General features: G+C 44.4%; 1 protein-coding gene across 2 annotated transcripts in view; it reads right to left on the bottom strand.

Moving 5' to 3' along the window:
- LOC119659498 (G protein-activated inward rectifier potassium channel 3-like) overlaps positions 1-11,657 on the bottom strand; it is a 55,280-nt gene extending 43,623 nt beyond the window's left edge. The window contains exon 1 of one of the 2 annotated variants that reach the window (XR_005250352.1): positions 10,687-11,654. The gene's annotated coding sequence lies outside the window, so the exon portion shown is untranslated. Of the gene's footprint in view, positions 1-10,686 lie in introns of both variants that reach the window. The other variant, XM_038067622.1, reaches the window with a different exon arrangement.
- Between the last annotated feature and the right edge of the window lie 542 nt (positions 11,658-12,199).

Genomic DNA, 12,199 nt, shown 5'->3' with positions numbered 1-12,199 from the left:
AGATCGTCGCAGTTCCAAACTAAAACGAATTGATTCTGGATTCCTCCAACACGCCAGACTCAATATTGTTTTCATTCTTCGCTTCAAAGTGTTTATCGCCGCATCTGAAAAAGAAGGCAATTGCATAATTAGGAAATGTATTTTATCGCTGATAGGTGATTCCGCTGATTAACAACTGTAGGTGTTGGCGAAGCAGCAGCATTCACAATATTTTTAGTTTAGTTTACTGGGGCGAACCGCAGCTCAGAGAACTCAGGCCATTGTTAGGCCCATTGTACTATTCCCGTAAATCGTCTATTCAATGGCTTTCCGCCTACGGTGTTCGCAGGCTTTAGCGAATCTGAAAACATTTTCCAGATGCAGAGAGTGTGCAGATTCTTCATTGAAGAAAACCTTGCCAAGGTGTCTTCGTCTGAGATCTGAGGATGCCGGGCAGATGCATATGGGGATGAATCCGAAGTAATTTCCTTTTGAATTGAGGATCCCTTTTCCTCTACTCCTCTTTAGCTTTAGTGGACTGAAGACCTCAAGGTATTGCGGGAACCTCAGAGGCCACGCCGCACTACACATCTGAGACAGGAGAAACAAGGATCGAGGATATGACCCGTCATGGATCCTTCTGGGTCAAGCTCGCTTATTGGTATTTCAATAGATGAACGAGGATCCCCGTGTTTGATTTATTTTTCAGGATTCGATGCAGACCCACCCACAGCAGGAGACACGTGAATTTTGTGCAATGACACGTGAGGGACTAAAATGCGCAAGCGTCCCTAAACCCCCCGAGCCTGGCTAGCACAACCGCTTCGAATGCGAGATTTGTGGGCGGACTTTCACGGTCGATGTGGCCATCCTTTTAGGTATTTGGGATAGCTCTTCCCTCTTGGTTGTTTTTCGCCACGAAAGATGGTCTTTTGACCATCGATAAACCCATTTTGGCATTATCATAATTAGTACGAATCCCTGAAATGACAACATTTCTACGCACGCCTCTAGCAAATTCATCAAATGAGAATTAGTAAGAATATTTCTGGGGATTTATAAGCTCCAGCCAGCTTAAAACTGTCACCAGTGAAATCGATACAGAACTGCATTTCCATGTTCTGACGCACAGTTAAGCGCTCAGAATTATTATAAATCGATTCTAAATATAAAACCCCAAAAAAAAATCATTAATTAATATACATAGGAGCAGTTCGGCAGTATTTTTGACACTCAAAAGTCATATGGATTTTCAGGTGTTATTATTAACCATATGACACCCTCTTACTACGAGTATCAAGCTAATTCCCTAAGAACCTTACAAAAAATTTGATTAGAATTTAATTTTGCGCCGAAAAGATAAATAATTCTATTCAATTCAATTCAATGTCGCCGTGAAATTCTAAAATCACGTTATCTGTCCCCCTGGCTACGGGGGAGGTTTTTCGGAAGCATTGTTCGTAATCTTTGGATTTAGTTTGGCTGTAGAACATTTGTTGCTTCAAATCGTATCAACTTTCTTATCTACAGGTGGATGGAAATGAAAGGCAGTCACTCCTTAATGGCATATTTTATGGATTTATTGCTTCAAAATTCCATGACGTTCTTAGCGAGCGGATAACAACTTCGCAAATGTTCTATCGCGTCACACTTGATTTTTATTACCTCCTCTGGAAGTTTTCCAGCCCAAAGCCCAAATTTTCAGCCCCAAAGATTCTTCCACCACCCGGCTTTGATTTGATGCTTCCTTATCTCCGTTTATTTGCCACATACTTTATTTATAATCGCCCATTGTAAATCAATTCAATTACCCAATTTAACATTGATTTGGGCCCATGATTTACAATATTTCAAGACTTCTTTGATGTATTTGATTTTCGTCGTTTGCTTAGTGATAAAAGTCCCAAATGGAATTGCCGTCTTTCGAGAAGTCATTAAAGTAAATATTCTTAAGACAAAGTAATTTGGGTGCAGCTTAGCACTTGGGCCTTTGGTTATTGGCTCCGGTGATTACGGTGGAGTGTCGGTGAACAAAATTAAAAATTAGTTAAGAACGAGGCTTAAGAACTTTCGGCGAGAAAGGAAATAATCAGAACAAGGTATGGCGACGCATGTCAATTTTAATTAAATGGAAAATTCAGAATGCATTAATGTAATCCCGGGTGTTGTGCCTTGTTTGGATTTTCCGTGATTAGAATGGTCAGTGGATTATTGGTAGATTTTAATTAAATGGCAATGATCAACAGGAAATCTAAATTAGTCATGGGAAATGACGAATAGTGGCTTATCTGAATTTAAGTAGGAAACTGAGGTTTATCATTTCAAACCCAGCATCGAAGCGATTTGTAGACTTATATCATTCTATTCATTGTCACCAGTAATTTTCTTCACAGCTCTCGTTTAAGTACATTCATCCCCCAAGAGGATGATGTTTTATCTTTCCATGGGGTAGGTATCAGTGACCGTTCCGAGGAGCCCAATTAGCGCTGTAGTGCGCCGTTTTTATGCACAAAGTCCTAAGACCGAGATTGCTGTTATGAGAACAAGGAGGCAGAGTCCAACTGGCTCAGATTTTCAGGGCCAGCTCGTATCATTCACGAAGGAAAACAGCTCTCCCACCCGCAACTAGAAATCTCACTGAGGTCCCCAAAGAGTGGTTAATCCAGTGTCCGTAGTCTGACTTTAACTAGAGGTGGGCAATCGCAGAAGAAGTGCATGAGGGTTTCCCCCCTTCTCCACAGCTTTGGCAATGCTAATTGTAGGGTATGCCAAGCCTGGCGGCATGGTCCCCTATGGCCGATCAAGACCGTCGTAATCTCGAATGCATTTGAATCTTTCCATATTCATTCTTTACATGATGCTCCTGGGTAGGGCCGTGGATAGAAAACCCGGTACCGAGGTAAAAATAATGCGAGCCCTTCTTTTTTACCTCCCTCCTTTCATCTTCTTCTTCTTCTTTGCCCCGTTCACAAGCGGGGTCAGCTCATCGTGATCGGCTTCGCCATTTGGCTCTATCGAATGCCTGATCTGGGTGCAATCTCGAGGCTTTCAAATCCCCATCCAGCGTATCAAGCCACCGTTGCTTAGGTCTGCCTTTTGGTCGTTTTCCATCGACTTCGATGTTCAGACCAATCTTGGCAAGTGAATTCTCGTTTGCACGAATTGCGTGACCATACCATCGAAGACGCCTCTCTCGCAACTTTTCCACGATCGGTGCAACCCCATAACGTTCGCGGATATCCTCATTTCGAATGTGATCTAAACGTGTCACGCCACTAGTCCAACGTAGCATCTTCGTCTCCATTACCGCAAGACGCCGTTCATTGTCTTTTATGGTTGGCCAACACTCAGAACCATAGAGAGCGACTGGACGGACGACATTGCGGTAAATTTTAGATTTGAGACGTTCGTTGATATGGCAGATCACTGCCGCTGACAGTGATTGCGCCTGTTTCATGGTGATCGGTCGTCAAAAATTCAGTTTTGTTTAAATTCAATCTGAGACCGTGTTGCATGAGACGATCATTCCATTTTTGAACAAGTTACTCGAGATCATTTTTGCTATCAGATGCTAGGAAAACATCATCTGCATAAAGCAGTGTGTAGGGCGCTGGACGTTGGATATCCCGTGTGACGGCGTCCATAACAAGGACAAAGAGGAGTGGTGAGAGGGCACTTCCTTGATGAACACCAACAGAGACACGAAGCGATTTTGATACACCCGCCATACTTCGAACTTTACTTTTCGGATCGTGGTAGAGCAATTGAACCCAGCGCACGAGTTCTTCTGGCACGAAGTGTTGTCGTAAAGCATACCAGATGAGTTCGTGTGGTACACGGTCAAACGCTTTCTCTAGATCCAGAAAGGCAATGTAAAGAGGGCGATGCTTCTCACGGTGTTTCTCCATGAGTAACCGCGCAGCATGTATTGTGTCAGTAGTTCCGCAGTTCTTGACAAATCCGGCTTGATTCACGGTTATTTCAACGATTTCGCGAATACGGTTGTCAAGAATGCGTTCAAAAATCTTCATGGTATGGGAAAGTAACCGGATCGGACGGTAATTTGAACATTCTGCTGGGCTACCTTTCTTTTTCCATATTGGAACAGTGGTACTTTCTTGCCAGTCAGATGGTGATCTTCCTTCCTGAATAACCCGGTTAAAGAATTCACTGAGCCACAGTGTTGGGTCCCAGCTCTTCGCTTTCCAGAGCTCAGATGCGATGTCGTCAGGTCCTGTTGCTTTCCCCGATTTAATTTGTTTTATTGCCTCCTCGACTTCAGTTGCGCTGACTGCTGGAACTGGTCCAAATGTCGGCAATGATTGTGGAAGTGGAGGATGAGGAAATTCTTCACTTGAAACATGCTCGAAGCATTCTCGCCATCTATCCGTTGCAGCTCGGCGGTTGGTAAGCAAAGTACCGTTCTTGTCATTAACACAACAGAAGTGTTCGATATCCTGTATGCGTTCATCACGGCTTTTAGCAAGCCGATACAGATCTCTCTCGCCATCCCGAGTGTCCAGTTTATCGTAAAGATTTTTGAAATAGTTCGCTCGGGTGACAGCGACCGCTTTCTTTGCTTCCCGGTTGGCATTCTTATAAATTTGCCAATTAGCAGGTCTTTTATCGTCGAGAAATTTGTGGTAGAGGCGTTTCTTTTCACGGACCTCCATTTCAGCATCATCATTCCAAAGCCAAGTATCTCGGTTGATGTACCGCTTACCCGGCTTGGTGACTCCGAGGGTTGCAGAGGCCACTTTGTGGATCGTGTCTTTCATTTGGTTCCATGATTCTTCCACACTCGTAATGGTTGGCAATCGTATGAGTGAGACCGTTTCTTCTTTCTTCTCACCAAATCGCCACCATTTAATGCGCGACGGACCAGTGCGTTCCTCACGCTGTTTTATCGGTGGCTTAATTCGCAGGACAGCAATCCACGGCCGATGTTGAGGTGCGATGGTCTCATAGGGAACGACTTTGCAATCAGTGACAGTGATAAAGTATTGGCGTCTTATGAGAATATAGTCGATTTGCGTTTTATTGTTCCCACTGTGGGAAGATGAGACAATCGTTTGATGAACCATGTATTCATAAGTACAAGGTCATGGGTGTCCGCAAAATCGATTATACGCTCGCCACCCTCATTGCGCGCTCCGAACCCCTTTCCCCCATGGCACCTGTTACCGTCTGCCTTTTCATCCACATGACCATTAAGGTCGCTGGCAATGATTATGTAATCGTCAGTAGGCACGAGACAAGTCATCGAGAAGTTGCCAGAAGGCATCTTTTTCGGCATCAGGTCGACCTGTCTGTGGTGCATACGCGGTGAAGAAGTGAATAGTGCGATCAGCTGATATAATGGTGAGCTTCATTAGCCGATGATCAAATCGTTCGACTTCTTTAATGGCATCACGGAAACCCTCGGAGATGGCAATGCCAACACCATATTGAGTATGTGGGTTACGAAAATAGAGAAGTTTGTAGCCATTTTTATCGCGTTCGCGTTCAATGTCGCAGCTTTTGGCACCAGACCATCGAGTTTCTTGCAGAGCGCAGATGTCAATGCACCTTTTCCGAAGGGCTCTTGCGAGTTCCTCGGTCTTTCCAGTTAGGGTACCAACATTTAGCGTGCAGACACGTATTTGTTTTGTTCGTTGTGTGCGGACTAACTTGCTTACGTCCTGACGCCGTCCATGCGTCAAGAACCCTTGCCCATTTCTCGACAAGACCGGGGCCCGTCCTGCCGCGTCGACTGAGGTGGACGCCCTAGCATTTCTCCGAGGCTTGTGACTCAATCCGATCATCATGTTTGTAACGACATTCTATGCATTTTCTTGGTCGACCTGTCGCGGGGCCTGTCACCAAGAGAAATCAGGTAGGATTTAGCATAGCTCTTTCCCTAATCTCAGCATTTTATTTTTGTTTTACTGAGGATAGTACAGAGTACATTGCCCCAAACCCTCCTCCTTTACCTGGGCTTGGAACCAGCATACTATGTTAATAGCATGGCGGGCCATCCTCCCTCCTTTCATCAAGCCTGGGTAACCTATTTGCAAGCATACTGCACACTTCCTGCGTACAGTTTCATCCTCACCTCGTCCTTACTGTCACTGTATGTTTGATAATTCTTATACTCCAAGATCTGGTTAAATTTTTGTCATCACAACGGATGCTACCTACGGTGTTATCTTCTTGTTGATTGTACATAACGTTCCACAATAATGAAGTACCTAAGGAGTTAAAGCTCTTTGATTCCATCATTAATGTCGTTCCAAAGCCTTATTTCATATGGGTGGATGCCGAGAACACAAAAGAAGTTACTATCACTTCCATTATGCTGCACTCTGCAATGCATGCTTCGCACAGCTCAGTAAAGGTTTCCATCCTTGCCTTTACCACGGGCTGGAAAACCTTATTACATTCGCCTCCCGGATCCAAAACTTCGGTTTTGCATATTGTACTGCAAATTTCCAATAGCTATTCTCTGATTCCTATGGGTAGTACCCATCTCATCTCTGATGACAACCACGATATCCTCTTGGCTAAAGAAACAATTCTTAAATGATTTTTAGCAGGAGATTAGTCCACGTGATTCACGGAAACATATGGCTTTTGAGTAGTCCTGTTATAACTCCCAAGAAATACATAAAAAAAACTTATGTTCATCTCTGAGTAGAGTCCTTCCAAGCGTGCCTTTTGGTTCGCTATGCAGCGTCCCTTTAGGCGCTACTTCCTTCAATTTAAACTACCAACACACTGGGAGTTCCCGAAGTCGTCGACAGCTCGTTATCGACGACGACGGAGTGATGTGACTATAGCTCTGTCAAGGTAGTAAATGTGACGTGTATCAGGAGCCAGCCCTTTTCAGGACCCTGGTCGGGTAGTGTGCATTGAACTGGTGTTAGTAGACCGCGTTGCCCCGATCAAGCAATGATCTGCTCGTGAGTTCCGAGATCAGCTAAGCGTAGCTTAGGACACATGGAGCTAAGGTAGGTGTAGTGTCCCCGAAAGTACATCCGTTCTTAACGATGCGCTAGTGATATAGGGACTCTGCTCCGAAAAAGCGCAATCAGAATCGCTGGCCCCGAGCAAGTGGATTCGAACAGGAACCAAGTTGAACCGAAGAGGAAATGCACGGCAGTGATGGAGCGTATGCAGTCGGCAATGTTCCTCCACAGGAACATCAGCAAAGGGGTCAAACGGGCTGATGGAGGAACTACTGGACCGCATCTCCTCATACAGGTGAATATGAAGAGCAGCGGAAGACACTAGCGCCAAACGGATCGCAGGGAACCAACTGCAAAGCGAACTGAGAAAAAAGCGGAAAGAGGAAGACGTGTCTGAGGGAGACTTTATCCAAGTAGTTTCCAGGGCCCGAAGAAAAGAAGCCAAAGACAGATAAAATAAAATAACTGGCTACACCGCCCGCGACCCATCTGTCCAAAGACGAAGAGGCTACAAACCACAACCCAGAAACCGAAAAGAACCAGAACCATCGGCTCTGCTCATTAAGCCAACGGAGGCAAGACATTTAAGGAAGTCCTTAGTGAAATCCGCTGCAGAATGAAACCCAAAAACAACGGAGTGGAAGTGTCTTCCATACGAAAAATGAAGGGCGGCGGAGTCCACGTCGAACTAGGTCCTAAGATAACTAGCAAGAGTACGTTCTGCGAAGCGGTCAATGGGTTACTAGGGGGGAACCCTCTTGTTTCTAGTCCGGCGCCTATGTGCTTTCTAGAAAGCCGAGATCTCGACTACCTCACACAAATGGTCGAGGTGCGGAAGACCATAAAACGTGGCCGTCCAGAGATAACCAATGCACGGGTAGGTGTCACCTCTGTAAATGCTCGAGGCCAAACAGTCCCTGTGGTGGAAGTCCCCGAGCCATATGGGAGGAAACTCCTTAGCATCGGGAAAATCAAAATTAGATGGATAGTATACAGGGTACCAATGTGGATAATCTCCATACTACAGGCGTCAGGATCCGACAGGAGGACAACATACCACAGATGCTGTCAGGTAAGTCACCAACCTGCAATGAAAGCGAAAGTTTCGTTCACTGCAAGGATCGTGATGCCCCTGGTGATAGCATCGGATACGCTGTGGATTCGGGACGGTGTCCAATCTTTAGGGCGGAACTAGAAAGGACTAGGGCGCGAATGGCATGATTCGCAACCGCTAATCAAATGAGACGACGCTGAATTTTCGGTGACCGTTTTGGGCTCGGAGGGGCGAATCCTGGTAGGCGGCGATCTTAATGCTAGGGACTTTCAATGGGGCATGCCTCAGCCAGACTCAGATTCACGCCAACGTTTCGGTGCCTAGGCTGGGAAGGGAGCATCCTTGAGTGACGTTCCTTGATCCACTTTTGATATGGAATCTCTGGCACCACCGGTGTCGAGTCTTGAAAGACTTTTCGGCAAGTGATCATCAGTACATCGCGTTGGAAGAAGTTGACGGTTTTTGCCACCGTGCACCAACCCGGGGTTCCCCTGCCGGTGGAATATCGCGAAGTGAACTTCGGGAAGTTCGTCGAAACTCTTGAAACAGGCGGAACTGAGCTAGAGGACGCTTTATAGTGGGGGGAGATGATGAACGTGATAACAACAGCGCATGAGGCATGATGGTGGACGGCAGAAATTGCCGACCTACGAAGGGAGTGTCATAAGCTCCGCCATTTGGCACAACGTTTATACCCCAGCGATGAGGCCATAAAGGCAACGATCAGCAAAAGGGTAGCTCCGCAATATGATAGATAGAAGCAAAGCTCACGGCTGATAGAACTTGATCAACGAGATGAATGAGATGGCTATAAACTTTTCATCCGGAAAATCGGGTCTCCGCGGAAACCCGGTATACTAAGTGCCGGCCAGATGGGCCGCATTATGCAGGAGTTATTCGCCAGACATCCCGCACAGGTTGATGTTAATAGCGCGAAAGCGTCGAGAATTGTCCCCTTTTCACAATGATAGAGCTCGAAGAAACGGTTCTCAACATGAAAAACAAGAAGGCGGCAGGTCCTGACGCTATCCCGGCGGAAGTTTGCAAACTGGTGTTCCACCCACGGCCAAACTTGTGCTCGGGTCGTTGAATGCTTGCTTGAAGGAGGGAATTTTTCCTTGTCGCTGGAGGGAAGCGAGACATGCACTGCTCGTTCAGCAAGGAAAAAGGAGGCCCAGAGCTGCATACCGACCACTGTGTATGCTTGAAACGCTCATCAAGAGTAGACTCGCTGAAGCGATTCGCGCTGCCGGGGACTTATCCCCAAAACAGTTCGGGTTCAGAGATCCACAATGAAGGCTGTTATGGACGTCATAGATGTGGTTCGTCGTCCCAAGGCACACAGCCGCCGATCTTGACGGATAATGCTTCTCATAACGCTTGATATCGGAAATGCCTTCAATTGCGTAAGATTGACAGATACGCTAGACACATTAGGAAACTCATTCCACGGGCTATCTCTTCCGGATATTGGAGGATTATCTGAAAACCCGATCCCTGCTCAGACACAGGAAAGCTCTCTCCAGACAACATTGTCAGAGAGATGATGAGGAGCATTGGAAGATTTAGTCATGTTGTGCATTATATTCGGGCTCTTCCTATTGCTAAGAAGATTGAACTCGACCTGTGGAGGGACCGGACCGGAGGGACCTAAGCTAATCTTCCTCCCTTCCCGTTGGAGAATTGAATCCCCTGATTTGAAGGCTCCCAAACCCGGGAGAGCTGAAGGTCAAGCCTGTAGTAATATATCAAACGGTTCCAGACTAGTTCTCTGATGGCTGGGAGGTGTTTAGTTAGTAGTCCGACGGCGTAATGTTGTGGAAGTCCAACACACTGTTCCGAAACGCATTGATATCGGACTGGACCAATTGGGAAGAAAACTTTCTTTCACATTTGTAGTCCACGGACCCTTATTTTTTGGGTTAAATAACCAAATTTTCAAAAAAATGACTGACAATTTTTCCCGGGGCAGGAGAAAATCATCAGACGCTGTCTAAACTCTCCCTTGAGAGCAGCGTGACCGAAAACGGCCAGAAGTGATATATGAATACAAAGGCGGATTTTACTTAGACGTAATTGCCACTCATGACGTGTTTGCGATTATATATAAAGGAGCCACTTTAGATTAAGCTGCTTTATCTGTCACTTTCTTAAATGGCATTTCTAGTCGATTTGCATAATATGCTATTATTAACTTAATTTGAGTAGATATGGAGAATATTTTGACGCTTGGACACGGCACAACGGCAACTTAGTGTTTTCTTTTTGATTTTTCGGTTGGGTTGCTTCTAAAAAGTGAAAATAATGATCATATCCCAACCCCCGCACTCCCCGCCTTTCCAGCAAATGTCAAAACTAAGACCAGCTGTGGGAAGTACAAATCGAGGCCTTTCATTTGATACCCCATATGAATATATTGGGTGAAACAGATTTTACATCCCCTTTTGCATATATAGGTATCACCCCCCCCCCCCCTTCCTTAAACCCAACGTGCAAGGATACAACCCATTATATGTGCGGGCGTTTACAGTTTCTACCTTCCCACCAAAGTTCCTGTGAGTCGGTATAGCCGTTTCTGAGAAAAGCATGTGTGACAGACAGAAGGATGTTGAACCAATTTTAATAAAATTTTGCTTTACACTAAATGTTAAAAATGATACTCCTAAATTATTCACCCACATTTCGGTCTTCTATAATTCAAATTACCTTTTGTAATATTGTAGTTGATATTATTCAAATGACTGATCAGCTTATTATAAAATCTAACACTGGTCCTGGCACATATAACCAATAACACTCAACCGTTCGAAATTCACCCCCAATCAGGCGAGGTTCATCAACAAATTTTTTTCCAAATTCACCAAACACTTTAATTGTCACACATGCAATTCAACGTCACCAGAAATAATGATATTCTGCGGAATAATTGCTGGTTTTAATAGCAATCCCAGATTCTTGACTCTGTTCTAGATTACATCACTTGCGGTAACGAAACCAATTCCATTATCCACGAAAATATTATCTCACATCGAACAAACCGATTGGAATTCACACAATTCGTTGGGAACCGATATCGATATTAGAATTTTACTGGTCAACCACGAGGAGCGTGGATGTGATATTTAAGTTAAGCAATTGCGAATGAATAGGACGAGGGGATGGTGCCAGGTAACTTATTTCGTTGCAAATACCATTTGATTGGTGATTGTTTCGAATTTCAATTGAGTGCACGGTCCTGTTCCCAATCACGCGAAGCTAGTGAAATTTTTCTTATGATTTTCCAACTATATTTTCAATAATTTCAAGTATTTCAGCGAAATGTATCTTTAGTTTCATAAGCTCGAATTTTCTCGCTTAGATGCGTTTAAATTTGAATTCGTTACGAGTAGTAGACTTATCGAAATAGCAAGAACTGAATCAAATTTTTAACAAAACATCACAACAGACTATTCGTAGTACGATTGCAACAGGCCACGGTAAATACTACGAATCACACTACGCGTAGTGTGTACTTTGTGGTTGCTTTTAAATCAATACGAATACTGTTGAGTGCTCTTCAGACTGTCACCAAATACATTATATCTGTAGTAATCACCACTAGCTACGAGACTGATATAAGTATATCTCCAATCGGCACTTTGATACAGAAGGTGACACCGTACGCCACTGCTCATCACAACACAGAATATTTCAGATATTGTATGTAAGTCTACATTGCACTAGCGCTAACACTATTGCACACCCGCACAGTATAATTCGGTATTATTACACATAACTAAATATCATGATTATCCTTTGACACAGAATATCTCTTTTAGCGCTTACTCTCTTCTCGGTATGGTCTGAGATAATAGGAAAGTTCCCATACAGACATATGTGCTAATATGATGCATATGGTATCTATATACTCTGCGAATCCGAACGGTAGCGCTTTTAATTGCAAAATTCTATTGTCTTACTGAGACAGATCTCATTGCGAAACTCGAGCCTAAACTAGAGCTAGTTCACTGGGTTGGATCGATTCAATTCCAGCAAAGATGCTCTATCCAAGCTGAACCACTTAATTAAATTATAGAATGATAATTGGACACTAATTTACTCACGTCGGTAAAATACTGCAGAAACTTCTGTGATAATCAGATAATATTTATATTCCTTGCACAATTGAATGAACAGTTTCAAGGGCTTTTTTTTTTGAGGAGGTGGAAATCTTCAAAAG

The sequence above is a fragment of the Hermetia illucens genome, chromosome 6, assembly GCF_905115235.1.
Source record: "Hermetia illucens chromosome 6, iHerIll2.2.curated.20191125, whole genome shotgun sequence".
NCBI classification, from domain to species: Eukaryota; Metazoa; Arthropoda; class Insecta; order Diptera; family Stratiomyidae; genus Hermetia; species Hermetia illucens.
Note: the sequence above shows the minus strand (reverse complement) of the source record. Positions and strands in the feature narration are given on the sequence as shown.